Source organism: Aquarana catesbeiana, linkage group LG03 (genome assembly GCF_042186555.1).
Source record: "Aquarana catesbeiana isolate 2022-GZ linkage group LG03, ASM4218655v1, whole genome shotgun sequence".
Lineage (NCBI taxonomy): Eukaryota > Metazoa > Chordata > Amphibia > Anura > Ranidae > Aquarana > Aquarana catesbeiana.
This window is the reverse complement of record NC_133326.1, coordinates 676,331,033-676,348,571: the sequence shown is the minus strand read 5'-3', so window position 1 is coordinate 676,348,571 and position 17,539 is coordinate 676,331,033. Positions and strand designations below refer to the sequence as shown.

Genomic DNA, 17,539 nt, shown 5'->3' with positions numbered 1-17,539 from the left:
TGCAAAAAAATTTGCCAATATCGTGCAACGTTTAACAAAATTCGCATCAGCCGTCATTTTATTCTCCAGGGCCTCTGCTTTCAGAAAATATAAAATGTTTGGGCATTCTAAGTCATTTTTTTAGCAAAAAAAAAAAAAAAAATGCAGATTTTTTTTGGTGAAAAATATGAAAAATGTGAAAATTGCTCCCATCAGCAAGTGGTTAGGGACCATCAAGGTGCAATATATGAGCGTTTTGCTGCTGGGTTTAGGTATGCTGTAAACAGCCATCGGAAGCAGAGAACAGTTTGTGGTGGTGTTGGATATGTGATTTTTTTTTTTTTTTTTTGTAGTGAGAATGTAATGTAATGAATTCCGGGGTTGTCTTGTTCTCCTGTGGATGGTGAATGGTACGGTATTTCACTTTTTTTTCTATGCTCTCCGTGGATCACGTATGACAGAATGAGTCACCCCATCCCCCGCACACATCGGCGTCACACATATAGAGGGGAGCTGTGTATCCAGGCACTGGTATCCCTTATGAAATCCTGTTAATTACCCGAGCCGTCATATCAATATCCACCCATTCCTCTATGTATGACTGCAATAACAGAACCTCATTATGGGGTTCCGGTATATGAAGTGTGGGGGTACCATGGGATGTCACACCCATCAGCCCTTCTCATGGGAAACCTTTTTTTTTTTTTTAATGAAACACGATAATAGATTTGAACCTACTTTAATTGTTTTAAAAGTTTTTACCAGTTTTGTATCTATTTTATTTTAGTATATCAAATAGGATATCAACCTTTTCCATATTAAAGCAAATAGCCTGAGCACTTGCAACCTGTGCAAGTGCAGTTGCTCCAGAGCTTAGTAAATGAGGTAAGGTTTCCCTTTGCAAGGAGCTGCCTCTCCGACTCACGATCGCGGGCCGCCGGCGAACATCGAGTTTGCGGGACCCGCGGGCGCGCCCATTTGCCTGTACGAGCCATTCTGCCGACGTATATGTGTGTGCGGCAGCCGGCAAGTGGTTAACTACCTCCCTACCAGCCGCTATAGTAAAATGGCCAGTAGGGGGAGCAGTTATTTTGACAGACCAATTTAAAAATGGGCTCTTTGTTTGCCTTGGTGTGCGCGCCTATGTGCACACAATGCTACCGCACCTGCTGTCATTGCACAGCGGAGATCATAGGCTCTGTGCCTTCTGCCTATGAGAGCATCTCTGTGCCTTGTGATCACTGTTATTGCCAACCACAGCAAACATTGTTTTCAAGGGGGTTTAAAGTGCTGCTGACTGTGACCGCGTGAGGAAAGGAATGTCGATAACCGGCAAGTGCGTTTACATCGTGATCAGCTGCGATTGGCTCTTTACCCCGATCTGTGATCAGCTGTGTCCGAGGGAGCGTGCAGGGGGCGTGATCATGGGAGGACCGTTATATGACGCCCCCCCAGAACTGGCCGACTGCACTCTAGCTGTCATTTTACTATAGTGGGGTCGGCAAGTGGTTAAAAAAACCTAGTGGTTCTTAAATACCACCAAAAGCAAGCTCTATCTGTCTCTGATATAACATTTTTTTCGGTATAGTGCTGCAAGACCAAATACTTGTCAGTCAAACTATCACAGCACTGAAAAAATGACCTGGACAGATAGGGGGTGTAACATGCTGGCATTGAGGGGGTTAAGCCATTTATCCCGCCGCCTCTGTATTGTCTGACTATTGGCTCCAATATCTCGAAATCTTTTGTTCCGAATGGGTGATATTAGAGTGGATGTTTTGTTACCTTGGTCACGAATACGGCATCTGTTCCCCAGAAATCTCGGGATTCGGTATCTTCTAGAAAAGAGGAGTCTTCCTAATATAGATCACTTGATCTATAAATACTGTTAATTACAGTTAAGGAAATGATGTTCCGCTCTTCATACTGACAAGTAATGAAAACAAAGTAACGCGACTCTTCCAATACATATCCTGGAAGCTCTTGATGAATTCTAGTTTTTAGCTGGTAGGAACCCATAAATATTCATTGACTTCCGGCTCACGCCTAAATTTTCACTGCTGGTTGCAGGAATTTGTAAAATATATTCATTTTGCGATAAATGTCAACCATAGAAGAAGGATGAACGGTCCGCAGTTTTTGGGTAAAAATCTGCAGCTTGTATTCAGAATTCAAGCGTACTATGGACCAACCATTCATCTGACCAACACGCTGACTCCAGGTAGCCTTATCTCTCCTATCCCCATTATATTGACCTGCTATGTAGCCCTCCAGAGCATAAGACACAAAAGAAACGCCAGATGATTAAAGTGTCCCAGTCGTTTGGATGACTAATACCCTGTTTCCCCAAAAATAAGACCTAGCCTGATTGTCAGTGATGGCTGTAATATAAGCCCTGCCCCCCAAATAAGGCCTACACTGAAAATAAGACCTACAAAGACTTTAACTAGGGCTTATTTGGGGGGTAGGGCTTATAATGCAGCCATCACCAACAATCACGCTAGGTCTTATTTTCGGGGAAACAGGGTAATATAATCACATAGAAAAGACAACGCGTATCGGGGGGGGGGGGGGGGGGCAATACTCTCCTTTTTCATTAGGGCTTGGAATCACCATGAAGGCTTCAAGAGGTGGACCTCATGGAACAAGCCCCAGTTGGGTTGAAATGCATCGTTCTCTGAATGATCTGTAACTTATGTTGTGCTGCTTTTAATGGAATCAATAAATTTGACATTTATGCACTGCACTCAACTACTCCTGCAGAATGAAGCCCTAGATGGCTCTGTGCTTGTGAAACAAGACCCAGTTGGGTCGAAAAATGCATCGCCATTTGACTGATCTGTAACTTCTGTTGTGTTACTTTTTTAATGGAACCAACAAATGTGAAATCATAAAGCCCAGCATTAGCTCTGCACCTAACTATTCCTGCAGACCGAAGACCTAGAGGGCCCTGTGCTTGTAGAACAAGACCCAGTTGGGTCGACACTCATTGCTCTCTGACTGGTCTGCAAATTTTGTTGTATTGCTTTTAATATAATCAATAAATTTAAAATAGGAAAGCCCTGTATTAGCTCTGCACTTAACTATTCCTGCAGAGTGAAGACTTAGAGAGCCCTGTCCTTGTGGAACAAGAGCCAGTTGGGTCAAAAATGCATGGTCATCTGACTGATCTGTAACTTCTGTTGTGTTGCTTTTAATGGAAGCAATACATTTGAAATAAAAAAGCCCAACATTAGCTCTGCACTTAACTAATCCTTGGGAATGAAGACCTAGAGGGCCCTGTCCTTGTGGATCAAGACCTAGTTGGGTCAAAACTCATCACCATCTGACTGATCTGTAACTTCTGTTGTGTTGCTTTTAATGCAAGCAATGCATTTGAAATAGGAAAGCCCAACATTAGCTCTGCACTTAACTACTGCTTCGGAAATGAAGACCTAGAGGACCACGTCCTTGTGGATCAAGACCGAGTTGGGTCAAAACACATCACCATCTGACTGATCTGTAACTTCTGTAGTGTTGCTTTTAATGGAAGCAATACATTTGAAATAGGAAAGCCCAACATTAGCTCTGCACTTAACTACTCCTTCAGGAATGAAGACCTAGAGGACCATGTCCTTGTGGATCAAGACCAAGTTAGGTCAAAACACATCACCACCATCTGACTGATCTGTAAGTTCTGTTGAGTTGCTTAACTAAGAAAGCCCAGCATTAGTTCTGTGATTAACTTCCTGAAGAATGAAAACCTAGAAGGGCTCTGTCTTCGTGGAACAAGACCTAGTTGGGTCAAAACACTTCGCTGTCTGACTGATTTGTATCGTCTGTTGTGTTGCTTTTTATGGAATCAAAAATTTGAAATAGGAAAGCCCAGTATTAGCTCTGCATTTAACTAGAGAGCCCTTTCCTTGTGGAACAAGAGATAATTTGGTCAAAACGCATTGTCGTCTGACTGATTTGTATCGTCTGTTGTGTTGCTTTTAATATAATCAATTACATGTGGAATAGGAAAGCCCAGCATTAGCTCTGTACATAACTTTTCCAGAGTGAAGACCTAGAGGGCCCTAGAGTTGCATTTAATGGAGTCAGTAAATGTGAAGTATCTGAAACAACTCTATTCATTGCTAAGTACATAGAAGGTTGGTTTATTTCACACTATCTGGGTGATGGCACACAGGACCTGACAGGGGAGCCACCCATTGCAATTCTATAATTTCAACACTTGAAGCTGCAAAGCTTCAAGGGGGTGGGGCACCGAAATAAGCATATACAGTATGAGGTCTCTGAACTCATAGTCCTTCTCAGTGTTCAGAGCATTACAGCTTGGTCAAGGACCTGCACCAACCTGTAATTAGTTAGACGGATGACTTGCACATAACTGAAGAGATCATAACTTCTCCGTTATTAGGATGTCTCTTATTGAAAACGTTGACAGAACTGTTCAAAGGGAGCAGGAAAGGAGGATGTAGAATTCAGCTTGAGCTATTGAATTCTCTAAACGTCATGTTTACCCCAACAGTAACTGGAAACGTGAAAAAGAGCAACCCATTGACTAGTAAAAAACAAAAAATGCAATGTTATCATATACCATATTTGATAATTACTGAAAACATATTTTTATTAAATATAGAAAATTTGTAGAAATTCACTAAACATTCCTTTTAATATACCGTATATACTCGAGTATAAGTTGTTCCGAATATAAGTCGAGGCCCTAATTTACCACAAAAAAATGGGAAAAACGTATTGACCCGAGTATAAGATGAGGGTGAGAAATGCACAGCTACTGTAAGTGGAAAAGAGGGTCAACAATGCCCATTTGCAGCCTCACTTTGCCCATTTGCAGCCATAGGTCCCCCGAACTTCAAACTCGGTAGTTAAGGGTTCCTAGATGCCCCCTAGCTGCAGCCAAAATTTGGGGTCTCTGAACCCAAAGGTCTCAAAATGACATTGCTGCAGATGGACAGAGTTGACTGAATTTGGGGCCCCGTATCTTAGGGCCACTTAGTGCTAAGAACCCCAAATTTGGTGTGCAAACCCAAATTTACACACCAAATTTGGAGTTCCTAGCACTATGTGGCCCTGAGATACGGGGCCCCAAAGTCGGTTCAGAAAATGTCAAGCACTTTTCTGCAGCAGAGAATGACATTTTCCAAACTGATTTTGGGGCCCCGTATCTTGGGGCCACTTAGTGCTAGGAACTCCATCTTTGAATATGTTGTGGTACCAGTTCCACTGGGTTTGCACACCAAATTTGGGGTTCCTAGCACCAAGTGGCCCTGAGATACGGGGCCCCAAATTTGGTTCGGAAAATGAAATTTTTTGCTGCAGAAAAGTGCTTGACTCGAGTATAAGCGGAGGGGGGGCACTTTCAGCACAAAAAAATGTGCTGAAAAACTCGACTTATACTCGAGTATATACGGTACCAGCAATTTTTAGATGATCCCTTTAATGAATAACCACAATTTTTTTTTTATATACAAGTTTCCATTTCTTGAATATTTTTTACATTGACGTCAATGTTTCCTAATCCTCTGCTGGGATAATTGCTGTGTCGTGGAAGAAATTGCAGATTTGCTCACGGTTTATGGTCTCGAGGCGGCTTACTTTTATTAAAGTAGTTGGCAGTATCTGAATGCACAGGGCCTTTTTTAAGGCTCCTTTCACACTGGGGCGGGGGCGTTGTCAGCGGTAAAGCGCCGTTTTACCCCCGTGCTAGCGGCCGAGAAAGGGTTAAAACCACCGCAAAGCGCCTCTGCAGAGGCGCTTTGCCGGCGGTATAGCCGCGCCCTCCCATTGATTTCAATGGGCAGGAGCGGTAAAGGAGCGGTATACACTCCGCTCCTTCACCGCTCCGAAGATGCTGCCAGCAGGACTTTTTTTACCGTCCTGCCAGCGCATCGCTCCAGTGTGAAAGCCCTCGGGGCTTTCACACTGGATACACAGCAGAGGCACTTTCGGGTCGGTTTGCAGGCGCTATTATTAGCGCAATAGCGCCTGCAAACCGCCCCAGTGTGAAAGGACCCTTACGCAACGCAATCTATTCAAACGCTCAGAGCTCAGCGAGATCCAGGACCGGCGAGAGTTCACAGCAACTTTTTGAGAATTTATCTTCTCCGCTTGTGAGTTTCATTCAGTTTCATTCCTGGCTTACATCTGTAACGGCACCAGATAGACCGAACGAAAATATAAATAGATCAGACGTTTGTTCAGAAGTCAAAGAGACAAGCGGCTGCATTGGACGTTGGCCACAGGTCTCTTTATCTCTGCATGAGCTTGTTCAGGAAAATCATTTGTGGTAGGCTTGTGGATGAGGTGTAAGCAAAAGATTAAACACTCAACAGATTTCTAAAGGTTAGCATTGTAGTAGATATGAGTGTTTTTCTCGTTAGTGCCTGCTTTTGTCACCTGTTGCCAAGCTCTTTGCACCTTAGTACAATGGGCACATATCCTGTTTGTTTTAGAGCAGGGGTCTCCAAACTTTCTAAACAAAAGGGCCAGTTTATTTCCAATCCAACACATTTTGGACAATTTCATGCTCCCAACTTTGTGGGAACAGTTTGGGGATGGCCCCTTCCTGTTCCAACATGATTGTGCACCAGTGCACAAAGCAAGGTCCATAAAGACATGGATGAGCGAGTTTGGGGTGGAGGAACTTGACTGGCCTCCACAGAGTCCTGACCTCAACCTGATAGAACACCTTTGGGATGAATTGGAGTGGAGACTGCGAGCCAGGCCTTCTTGTTCACATCAGTGCCTGACCTCACAAATTCACTTCTGGAAGAATAGTCAAACATTCACATAGACACACTAAACCTTGTGTACAGCCTTCCCAGTTGAAGTTGTTATAACTGCAATGGTTACGCCAACTCAATATCGAACCCTACAGACCAAGATTGGTAGTAGTCTTCTCCACTGATCACTAATGTAATGAACATACTATTCACAACTGCCCAGAGAAGGTTTCCTTAGTCTCGTTGGACACAAATGTAAACGAGACCTTTCATCACTGGCCATCAATTGGGGGACATTTTTCTACTGGCCACCAATGTAGGGTCTTCTCCACTGATCACTAGTGTAAAGGACATACTACCTTCAACTGCCCACCATAGCTATATCTTGTCTCACTGAGCAGAAATGTAAGAGAGACCCTTCTTCACTGGCCATCAGTGGTGGTGGTGGTGGGGGGGGGGGGGGAACATTATTTTACTGCTAACCATTGTAAGGAGGAGTCTTCTTCACTGATCATTAATGTAAAGAACATGCTTCCTCCAATGGTATCCCTTGTCTCACTGACCACAAATGTAAGGGAGACCCTTCTTCCCTGACCATCAATGGGGGAGACATTTTTCTACTGCCCACCAATGTGTCTTCTTCACTGATCACTAATTTAAAGGACATACTTCCTCTAACTGTAAGGGAGACCCTTCTTTACAAAAGATCAATGTTGGGGACATATTGGTGGTCGTACTGTTCCATGCGGTTTGTGGCTCCTAGTTGCATTTTTAAAATGAGCCTTTGCATGCATTGAAGGTCATCCTGTTCTAAGCAATGTTAGATTAGCCTCTTAGACACATTGGAAGATGAGTCTTCCCATGCATTTGGAGGGCAACGCCCATAATGTATTGAAGGTCAGCTTCTGAAATTAGTTGGGAGGCAACTCTCTTTGATGTTTTTGAGTTCCGCCTCCTTTTTTTCGAGGGATGAAGCTTCCAATGTATTGGAAGGTCAGTCTCATTGATGCATTTGGAGGTTTGCCACCTTTATGCATTGGAGGTCAGCCCCTTCAGTGCATTGGGAAGTCACTGTCCTCTATGTATTGAAGGTCAGCTTCTGAAATTAATTGGGAGGCTAGCCTTCTTGATGTATTGACATTCAGCCTCCTTATATTAAGGGGGGAAGTTTCCCCTGCATTGGAAGGTCAGTCTCCTCAAGGCATCTGTAGGGTTGCCTCCTTTATGTATTGGAGGTCAACCCCTTCGGTGCATTGTGAGGTCAGCTTCTGAAATTAATTGAGAGGCCAGCCTCCTTGATGCATTGGAGTTCAGCCTTCCTATATTGAGGGGTAAAGCTTCCCCTGCATTGGAAGGTCAGTCTGCTCGATGCATTTATAGGGTTGCTTCCCTTATGGAGGTCAGCCCCTTCAGTACATTGTGAAGTCACCATCCTTGATGTTTTTTCGAGGTCAGCTTCTGACATTAATTGGGAGGCCAGCCTCCTTGATGTATTGAAGGTCAGCCTCCCTATATTGAGCGATGAAGCTTCTCATGCATTGGAAGGTCAGTCTCCCTACAGTATTGGAGGTCAGCTTCCTCAGAACAGGGGGAGGTCAATGTCCCTGACACTTCGGAAGGCCACTTGCTTTGTTGCAAAGGAATATAGGCCTTAGCTGGCTTTTTCCTCCTATGTAGTGACATTTCTGTGTTGCAGGAGGAATGCAAACCTGTCTGAAGCTCCAGGAGGCCAGCCTCTTTGGTGTAGTGAGGAGGCCACTCCTGGTTGCATTAGTGAATATGATCTGTTTTGCTTGTAGGCCTGTCAGGTGGCTGTACTGAGGAGTTTTGTAACCCTCCAGGCCGAATGCCTCCTACATGTGCTAATGATGTAAACTCATATTATGACAAACGATAAAAAAAAAATCTTCATAGAACAGACCAGTGGTTGGTGGGCGATGCTGAAGAATCTCAGTATCTTGCTGTCACACCACACTGCACACTTTTACATAATTGCCTTTTATATAAGACGCTATCATGACACCGTGGGCCGCACTGCCCTCTCGTTTATGTAAGACCTGGTAACCTGATCAGATCAGCATACGGCTGTGTGTGGGCTCTATTATCCTGGAGTCTGCCATGTCACCCAGGGGGGATCCCAGAGATTTTCTCCTCCCCCGCAGTCGCTCTCCCCGCTTCAGCTCCGCAGCTTCTCTCTTTCTCTCTCCTGCAGCTTCTCTCACCACCTTCCATGATTGCTTTCCCTGGAACACTATGTACTTGGCATCGGCCCTGTCTGTCTCATGCTCTGGGTGTGTCTCTGCTGAGGGGTTTTTTCTTTGCATTCGGGGAGAGAAGGGTTAAAGGGGAAAAAAGCAAATGATCTGCCTGCTGGCGAAAATTGTTGTTAAAGTGGAACTCCGGAATAAATCTATTCTCTCCTGATTAGCAGCAGAATGCAAAAGCAACAGATCCCTTCTATGAGCAAATAGGGTGAGGCTGGGGAACTGCTAAACCGTGTACAAAGTAACTGCATTGTGTTTTGTCAGATAGTGGAGGAGGAAGCAGTGCTGGATCAGTAATCTGTATATATGTCAGATAGTGGAGGAGGAAGCAGTGCTGAATCAGTAATATGTATATAAGGTGTGTGTCTTGTCTGATAGTGGAGGAGGAAGCAGTGCTGGATCAGTAATCTGTATATATATCAGATAGTGGAGGAGGAAGCAGTGCTGGATCAGTAATCTGTATATATGTCAGATAGTGGAGGAGGAAGCAGTGCTGGATCAATAATCTGTATATATGTCAGATAGTGGAGGAGGAAGCAGTGCTGGATCAATAATCTGTATATAAGTCTGATAGTGGAGGAGGAAGCAGTGCTGGATCAATAATCTGTATATATGTCAGATAGTGGAGAAGGAAGCAGTGCTCGATCAGTAATCTGTATATATGTCAGATAGTGGAGGAGGAAGCAGTGCTCGATCAGTAATCTGTATATATGTCAGATAGTAGAGGAGGAAGCAGTGCTGGATCAGTAATCTGTATATATGTCAGATAGTGGAGGAGGAAGCAGTGCTGGATCAATAATCTGTATATATGTCAGATAGTGGAGGAGGAAGCAGTGCTCGATCAGTAATCTGTATATATGTCAGATAGTAGAGGAGGAAGCAATGCTGGATCAGTAATCTGTATATATGTCAGATAGTGGAGGAGGAAGCAGTGCTGGATCAATAATCTGTATATATGTCAGATAGTGGAGGAGGAAGCAGTGCTGGATCAGTAATCTGTATATATGTCTGATAGTGGAGGAGGAAGCAGTGCTGGATCAGTAATCTGTAAAAAAGGTGACAGTGTGTCTTGTTAGATAGTGGAGGAGGAAGCAGTGCTGGATCAATAATCTGTATATATGTCAGATAGTGGAGGAGGAAGCAGTGCTGGATCAATAATCTGTATATATGTCAGATAGTGGAGGAGGAAGCAGTGCCGGATCAGTAATCTGTATATATGTCAGATAGTAAAGGAGGAAGCAGTGCCGGATCAGTAATCTGTATATAAGGTGTGTGTCTTATCAGTGGAGGAGGAAGCAATGCTGGATCAGTAGTCTGTATATAAGTGGGTTTTTTTAGCGTTTTTTTTTGTAGCACGTTTTTGGAGCGGCTTCATTCATTTCAATGGGCCTCCCTCCGCTCCAAAAACACTCCAAAGAAGCTCATGTATCAAATCTTGGGAAAGAGCCAGGAGCGTTCAGCGTTTTGCGTTCTTTTTTGCTGCGATTTTAGCGCCTTTTGACGCTCGACAATCGCGGCAAAGTTGCAGTGCTTTTGGGGTGCCTTTAAGAAATATTGGCATCGTAGACGCGTCCCATGTTTTGCCACCGTTCTGGAATTGCGGGCAAAATTGCGCGATTTCGCCCCACGATTCCAGTATGCGCCCAGGGCTCTATTCACACCTGATCGCGGGCGCCCCCCGCGATTTCAGATCACTGCAAAATGTGGGACGCGTTTCCGATGCCATTCACTTCTAACGACACCTTATTCTCGCTGCGATTGTCACGTCGCAAGGCACGCCGCTTGTCGCTCAAAAAAGGAACATGAGCTTCTTTTGGGGCGACAGCGTTGTAATTTGCTGCGATTGCAGCGTGATTTACCGTGTGACGATCGGGGGGGACATTAGAAGTTGACGGCATTGCAAAACACGTCCTGCGTTTTGCGGCGATTCTGCCTGCGATCAGGTGTGAATGGAGTCTTAAGCCTCGTACACACGATCGGATGTTCCGCAGACAAAGCGCCAGACTTTTTCCTGAAGGGCGTTGGCCAGGAACTTGTCTTGCATACAAACGGCAAGGAATTGTCGGCCAACAAACACGAACGTAGTGACGATAAAGAGGAAGTTCAGTTGTCAGGCGCCACCCTTTGGGCTCCTTCTGCTAATTTCGTGTTAGTAGAAGTTTGGTGAGTGTTGATTCGCACTTTTCATTTTGCGCTTTTCAATTCGCACTTTTCATTTTGCGCTTTTCAGTTCGTTTCTGAACGGTCGTTCGTCAACTAGCCATGTTGCGGAATCAGAGGAGATAACGTGTTATTTATTATTGGCTTTGGAGTTATTGCTTTGACCCAAGTCCAGTCCAAGAACAGGAGGAGGAGGAGTTCTTGGACCAAAAATTGGTTGCTTTATTAATTGTGACCAATTATGTCATATGCCTTTGCTGTGGGAGCTCCAGGAGAATAATCCGGATGATTTTTTTCGGAATTATCTCCGGATGACGGGCCTCTGCTTTCACCAACTCTTGCCATTGCTGACCCCCTATATCAAGAAGCAGGACACATACATGAGACTTTTATTTTATTTTTTGGTTGAATAATAATAATTTGATTTTGTTATATTTTCTATATTTTTGGATGCATAGAATGCACTTTTTGGTTAAGTTCTATTGGCAGATAGCATGTCTAATTTTATATGTTTTCTTCTTTTAATACATTTTTTTTTTTTTTATTGTGCATTATAAAAAGAAAACAAATTTGTTTTTTTTTTTTTAATGCACAATAAAAAACATTGTGTAGAATAATACTTGGCTATGTGTTTTACTTCAAATGACAGTTTGGGAGTAAGCAGTTACATTTTAAAAAAATACAATGTAAAATGACAATGGACACCAACATAGTTGTATCTTTGATCTTAAAAACTAGAGGATAATAGTGTTGTGGTAACTTGCACAAATAAAAAAATAAAAAAAGAATATAAAAAAAAGAATATAATAAAGAATATAATTCATATAATAAAATATAATAAAAATATAATATAATATTAATATATATATATATATATATATATATATATATATATATATATATATATATATATAATGAAGTTATTGCAAATGAATTTTCAAAGGCTTTTTTTTTCTAGTGATATCAAGAATAATATTATTATGCTTTTTTTTTTATTATATTCTGTTGAGAACAATTTATTTTATTATATAATATAATATTTATATATATATATATATATATATATATATATATATATATATATATATATATATATATATATAATAATAATATATAATAAAATAAATTGTTCTCAACAGAATATAATAAAAAAAAAAGCATAATAATATTATTCTTGATATCACTAGAAAAAAAAAGCCTTTGAAAATCCATTTGCAATAACTTCATTATTATCCCATTATAGAAGAAGAGAATTGTGCGCTGCATTTCGAGATTTCATAATTTGCCGCGTCACGAATGTTAATTCTCCATTACGAACGCTCGTTTTCAAGACCCACCGCTTCTGCTTCCGAGCATGCGTGTTTGTACTTTGGACTTTTGTCCGACGGACTTGTGTGCACACGATCGGAAAATCCCACAACACACATTTGTCCGCGGAAAATTTTAAAACCCGCCATCCAACATTTGTTGGCAGAAAGTTGGACAACAATTGTCCGATGGAGCGTACACACGGTCGGATTTTCCACCAGCAGCCCTGTCATCACACAATTCCACGTCGGAAAATCCGATCGTGTGTACGAGGCTTAAGAGTCAGCGACGCAGAAGAAAAGTGCAGACAAGGACTCTCCTGCTTTCTCCTGGTCTGTCGTCGGTCCCTGTACATGACAGGTGCACCATACCAGACGCTCCGCGGTGATGTAATCGGAAGGCGATCGGCACACCAGCCCCCCCCCCCACCCGGCATCCTTGCCTGCAGCCAGCGCAGGGTTAATCCATGCCCAATCCACACTCCTGTATTTGCATGTTATGCAGGAGCTGCTCCCTGATTGGCCCGCTTCCAGGTTTCCAATCACAGAGCGGGGAGAGGCAGCACTGTTTTCCACGTGTGAGGGCGATTACCGCACGGGGGGCGGGGTCAGTGACATCACGGGGGCCGAGCACCTATAGGGAGGCAGAGAGGAGAGAGCTGGATGTTAGAGGGAGAGCGAGGAGACGAGGACGCAGAACACAGAGGAGGAGGAGGTGAGCTTCCATCAGTGGTGCAGCACCGGGGCTCCTAGGATCTCTCCCCGCAGGGGGGGATCAGGGAGACGTTGTCACCGTTAATCGTTATTTTTTATTTTTGCACGCTCGCTATCTGCATCTTCATGGTTGTAGTTCTACCACTAAAGCTGACCATACACTATGCAATCTGATTGTACAATCTCCTATAGGTTCATGTAATATAAGGACAAACTTATAAAAGTCCATTTAAATAGTATCATATCCGGTAGGTCCTAATAGAGATTGTACAATCAGATTGTGTAGTGTATGATCAGCGTTAATCCTCTACTACTGGCTATACGATCTTATTGTACAATCACACGTGTGTGTGTGGTGAGCTTAACGTGGATTGTCCAGTCTCCTTTTAGATCCGCCAACAGCATGTAGTACAAGAGCTTGCCGGATTTTATATACAACTTGATTGGATAGGTAGATCGTTTTGGTAGATCTCTGGTTGATTGTAATGTGTATGGTGACCCTTAGATCGACCATCGATTTATATAGTATAAGGGCCTGTCTGATTGGATGGAAATTGATTGGCTGGAGCTGGTGGGTCCTCATAGTTCTGGTAGATCTATGGTTGATTGTATGGAGATTTGTAACGTGTATGGTGACCCATGGATCTACCATCGATTTGTTTAGTATAAGGTCCTGTCTGATTTCATACAATAGAACGAATTGTTTAGGTGTGTCCCCATTATTAAAACAGTTTTTGGGTAAATCTGATTTGTGCAAAGATTGTACAGCGATTGTAACGTGTATGGTGACCCCTTAGATCTACCATCGATTTTATTTAGTATAAGGTCCTGTCTGATTTGACGCAATAGAATTGTAGATAGATTGTTTAGGTGTGTCCCCATATTAAAAACAGTTTTTGGGTAAGTCTAAAGGAGAGAAGATCGTACAATCAGATTGTATTGTGTATGATCAGCCTTAATCCTCTACTATTGGTTAGAAAAACTGTACAATCTCCTTCAAACTTACCAGCAAGCCTGTCTGATTGGATGAAAATCGATTGGCTGGAGTAGGTGGGTCCTCATAGTTTTGGTAGATCTATGGTTGATTGTATGGAGATTTGTAATGTGTATGGTGACCCTTAGATCTACCATCAATTGATTTGGTATAAGGTCCTGTCTGATTTGAGGCAATGGAACGAATTGTTTAGGTGTTAAAACTGTTTTTGGGTAAATCTGATTTGTGTAAAGATTGTACAGCGATTGTAATGTGTATGACCCTTTAGATCTACCATCATTTGTAAAATATAATGACCTGTCTGATTTGATACAATGGAACGAGTTGTCTAGGTGTATCTCCATGTTAAAACAGGTAAGTCTGAAAGAGGTAAGATTGTACAATCAGATTGTATCGTGTATGATCAGCCTCTACTACTGGCTACGATTGTCTGATTTGTACAATCTCCTTTAGATCTACCAACAGGTATGTAGTATAACGTCCTGCCTTGTTGGATAGAAATCGATTGGGTAGGGTAGGTCCTCACATTGCATAGTTTTGGTTGATCAAAGATTGCTTGTACAGAGATTGTATGGCCAGATTGTAATGTGTATATCGTGACCCTTAGATCTACCGCCAACGTTCTATAATATAAGTGCCTGTCTGATTCGACACAATGGAAAAACGAGTTGTTAGAGAGTGTGTCCCCCCCCCCTCCCGTTTTTTAAAACAAATTTTGGAAAGGATCTTGTATAAAGATTGTACAATCAGATTGTATCGTGTATGGCCAGTTTAGGATGTAATGAGGACAACCCTGAGAAAATCACTTCAGGTAGTATCCAATCAGACGGGCCCTTGTACTACGTAGTTGTATAATCAGATTGTATAGTAAATGGTAAGCTTTAGACCTAATGAGCTCTTAACCCCGGCAGTGCTGGGGGAGGGGTTTGAATTGTGGGTTGGGGGCCCCCTTTTTTTTTTTTTTTTTTTTTAAACTGGAGTTTGGTTTTAAATTTGAAAAACTGCATTGACTTTTTTTCCATCCTCTGTTGCATGTCAATGCTGCTGATCTCCTGCTGCCTCTTTGCAGCTACTTCATACTTCAATTTATTTCAGCAATGGCGGGTCCCCTGAGGGTGACCACGGTGGGCCATGCCTGTGCGATGTGCGTCAGGAACAGCTGCTTGTGGTCTCCACCAAAAGCCACACGTGACAGGGTGACAACTCGGGAAGATGAGGGCAGAGTGTTGTCACCCTTAACAGGAAGTGATCCTCATTGCCGGGGTCACCGGGGGATATATTTTAATGAAAGCCGCAGATTTGTAAATATATCGAAAACGACGTTTGAAGTGACGGGAGCGCGTTAAATCTTCTATGAGATTGTAGTGTATGGGGTCACATCTGTTATGTGGTTTCGGTCGTTCTTCATAAAATCGTTAAAAGGATGATAGATTCTCTTTACAGAGAGTCCTTTCTTATGAACTCCCATCTTGATGATTACGGAGGGCCCAGGCAGATCTAAAAGACACAAATGAATACAGTTCTGCAATCATTACTACATCATTCAATGTATTTGTTTGAATACCGGCAGTGTAAATACTTGGATGGGACCTGGCATCCGCCTCTTGCAGTCCCTGTACAGCAGGGCTGGAGTGTGAGAGGAGGAAGAAGCAGCACAAGAAGCCAATCAGTGCATGTGCTGAAATGAAGCATGCTGATAGGAGAAGAGAACAGAGTGACAGAAACATCAGCTCATCATTGTGCTGCTTCTCCTTTCACTGTCCAGTTACAGGCCGGGGGCTCGTCCGGGATGACCTAGCCTCAGAGGAAGTGGGTTGACTGATGTTGGCCATCCGTGTAAGTACCTGAATGGGACCTGGTATCCGCCTCTTGCAGGCCCTGTACAGCATAGCTGGGGTGTGAGAGGAAGAAGCAGCACAAGAAGCCAATCAGTGCATGTGCTGACATTAAGCATGCTGATAGGAGGAGAGAACAGAGTGACAGAAACACCAGCTCATCGTTGTGCTGCTTCTCCTTTCACTGTCCAGTTACAGGCTGGGGGCTCGTCCGGGATGACCTAGCCTCAGATGAAGTGTAATGAATAATGCTGGCCATCAGACTGAGGGCATCTAGTGGGAGAAAAAAGTACTGCAGGGGGAAATCTCTTAATTAAAAGTGTGCAATACATGGGGGAAAGATGTGGAATACATGGGGGGAGAGAGCTGTGCAATACATGGGGAGAGGGGGAAGAGAGCTGTGCAATACATGGAGAGAGGGGGGAGAGAGCTGTGCAATACATGGGGAGAGGGGGGAGAGAGCTGTGCAATACATGGGGAGAGGGGGGAGAGAGCTGTGCAATACATGGGGAGAGGGGGAAGAGAGCTGTGCAGTACATGGAGAGAGGGGGGAGAGAGCTGTGCAATACATGGAGAGAGGGGGAAGAGAGCTGTGCAATACATGGAGAGAGGGGGGAGAGAGCTGTGCAATACATGGAGAGAAGGGGGAGAGAGCTGTGCAATACATGGGGAGAGGGGGGAGAGAGCTGTGCAATACATGGAGAGAGGGGGGAGAGAGCTGTGCAATACATGGGGAGAGGGGGGAGAGAGCTGTGCAATACATGGAGAGAGGGGGGAGAGAGCTGTGCAATACATGGAGAGAGGGGGGAGAGAGCTGTGCAATACATGGGGAGAGGGGGGAGAGAGCTGTGCAATACATGGGGAGAGGGGGAAGAGAGCTGTGCAATACATGGAGAGAGGGGGGAGAGAGCTGTGCAATACATGGAGAGAGGGGGGAGAGAGCTGTGCAATACATGGGGAGAGGGGGGAGAGAGCTGTGCAATACATGGGGAGAGGGGGAAGAGAGCTGTGCAATACATGGAGAGAGGGGGGAGAGAGCTGTGCAATACATGGAGAGAGGGGGAAGAGAGCTGTGCAATACATGGAGAGAGGGGGGAGAGAGCTGTGCAATACATGGAGAGAGGGGGGAGAGAGCTGTGCAATACATGGAGAGAGGGGGGAGAGAGCTGTGCAATACGTGGGGGGAGATAGGGAGAGACCTGCCATCACATGGAGAGAGTTGGAAAGACTTCAGAGTCTTTGCTGTGATCTTTGAGAATGAATAACTCCACAGTAAAAGCAGATACGGAGTTCAGTGATGGCTTGTTTTAAAGCTCTCTTAATGCCCCGTACACGCGATCGAACATTCCGACAACAAAAAAAAAAAAAAGGAGGTTCAAAAGCCAGTGTGGCTATTCTGCTTGATTCTGAGCATGTGTGGAACTTTGTTTTTCCGTCTGAAAATCTGACCGTGTGTACGCGGCATTAGGCTACGCTATTCCTTTGCCTTTCTGTTTCTATGCGGATTTGAACACATTTTTTTGATTCGTGTTTTTCACGCTTCCAATAGACAAGCTGT

The 17,539-nt window shown here is 43.7% G+C and overlaps 1 protein-coding gene across 5 annotated transcripts in view; it reads left to right on the top strand.

Annotated features, from left to right (window-relative positions):
- PER1 (period circadian regulator 1) overlaps positions 1-17,539 on the top strand; it is a 79,388-nt gene that overhangs the window by 13,931 nt on the left and 47,918 nt on the right. Inside the window, exon 1 of one of the 5 annotated variants that reach the window (XM_073622907.1) lies at positions 13,036-13,153. The exons of the other annotated variants lie outside the window; for them this stretch is intronic. The gene's annotated coding sequence lies outside the window, so the exon portion shown is untranslated. Of the gene's footprint in view, positions 1-13,035; positions 13,154-17,539 lie in introns of those variants that run through there. 5 annotated transcript variants of the gene reach the window in all.